Source organism: Lutra lutra, chromosome 7 (assembly GCF_902655055.1).
Source record: "Lutra lutra chromosome 7, mLutLut1.2, whole genome shotgun sequence".
Lineage (NCBI taxonomy): Eukaryota > Metazoa > Chordata > Mammalia > Carnivora > Mustelidae > Lutra > Lutra lutra.
The window spans coordinates 28972799-28974640 of record NC_062284.1 but is presented as its reverse complement, the minus strand read 5'-3'; positions in this window follow the sequence as shown (position 1 = coordinate 28974640).

Here is a 1842-nt window from a genome sequence, read left to right as displayed (position 1 = left end):
CATGTACTTTTTTAATTATTTGGGAATACTTCAGTTCCCAAGCAGCAGTGTAATGTTTTAAATGTTGGTGCTGTCTGCAGTTCATCATGATTTGCATGTGTTTTAATCATATCCATTGCCAAATTCTAAAGGCCTTGGGATCCAGAAAACCACGGATGCTTTTCAGCCAGTATATCCTACAAATATGGAACACCTAAGCATGTGCGTACACCGGCATACGGTGATGGTGTCTTCCTTGCCTTTAAGGGTAATGTGGAGTCCTGTTATAGGAGGCATAAACAGAAGCAGATAATTTCCATACAGGGCGATGATTGTAGTAACAAAAGAGTGCAGAGGAGGTACCCCGAGGGGTCAGAGGCAACTTCTTGGAGAAGAGGCCTGAACTCAGAGTTTGGATAGGCTTTGCGGGAGAGGATACACAGGAGTGTGAGATGGGTTGGGATGTGCAGGGAGCTGTAAGTAGCTTATTGTTCCTGGAGCTTAAAATACAGGGCTGGGAAAAGAAGTGGCAAAGCGCAAGTCCTCTAGAGTGTCCCATGACATTCTGTGGAGGTCCAAGGTCACCAGAAAGTGGAGGCAGCCGAGTATGGTGCCAGTGGATGTGTTGTGGATGTCCCTGAGGCTGCAGCAGGGGGGATGATTGGAGAGAATGTGACTGGGCTTCAGTGAGGTGTGGGTGTCGTGGTTTGGGAGAGAGTGGGAGTGCCTGGAGTAGGGCACTGTTGGTGGCAGTGGGGAGGAGGGTGGTGGAATTCCATCACTGGTTGCATGTGGGACAGTGAGAAGGGAGAGGATGGAAGGAGTCTAGCATGAGGCCCAGGTTTCTGGCTCAGTCAGTTGAGGAAACAGAATTAGGAACAGAGCTAGGGAGTAAGTAAGGACCACATCTAGGGGTATGGGTTCACATTCTGTTTTCGATCTGTCAATTTGGAGGAAATTATGCAAGGCTGTCCTGCCTGAAAATGGAGGTGTTGAGAGGGGACTAAAAACTAACTCCTGTTTATAAAGTGGAAATTAACTAAAACAAGTCATGGTTTTTGAGAACTACAGGTGGTTTGATATGTCCCCTGACCCATCCCCCCTCTACAGGTTGCACAGCAGGCAGGGATGTTTTGCTTGTCCTCACAACCTTTCACTAGTGCCTTCTCCCCTCCAGCCCTGTTTCTTTTCCTCCCCCTTCCGGTTTTTTATGTGTACCATTCTGTGGCTTCCCCGTCACAGGTTGGAGCTGGAGTGAGCGATCATCTGGACTGAGGTTGGTTGCCCTCAGCAGTTTCTGCCCTCAGCAGAACTGAGCCTCCAAAGTAAGAAATTGCTTTGGGAAGATGTGCCACTGCTAGTCTACTCTTTGAACTTGCCCAGGATGCCCACACGCTCCTTTACTCATTCTCTGCTTGCCTGGCAAAAGAACAGCTTCCTCCCTCTAACGGTGGACTAGGAGTTTGTATTACCCTGCGGTTCTTTTCCCCGGTGCGTATTTCTTCAGAGGGCAAAAGAGCCGCTTTTTTTGGTCTGAATTTAATGGATGAGCCCTCAGGCTGTGCCACTTTCCCCACCATTGTCTGCACATTGGAATCACCTAGAGAACTTTGGGAACTACAGATGCCTGGATCCCAGATCCTTGGGAGCTTCCAGAGAGCAGTGAAGCTAAGAACTGCTACCATATCCCGTTGAGTTTGGGTTTTTTTAAAGATTTATTTATTTGACAAAGGGAGCAAGATCACAAGTAGGCAGAGCAGCAGGCAGAGAGAGAGGGGGAAGCAGGCTCCCTGCTGAGCAGAGAGCCCGATGCGGGGCTCTATCCCAGGACCCTGAGATCATGACCTGGGCTGAAGGCAGAGG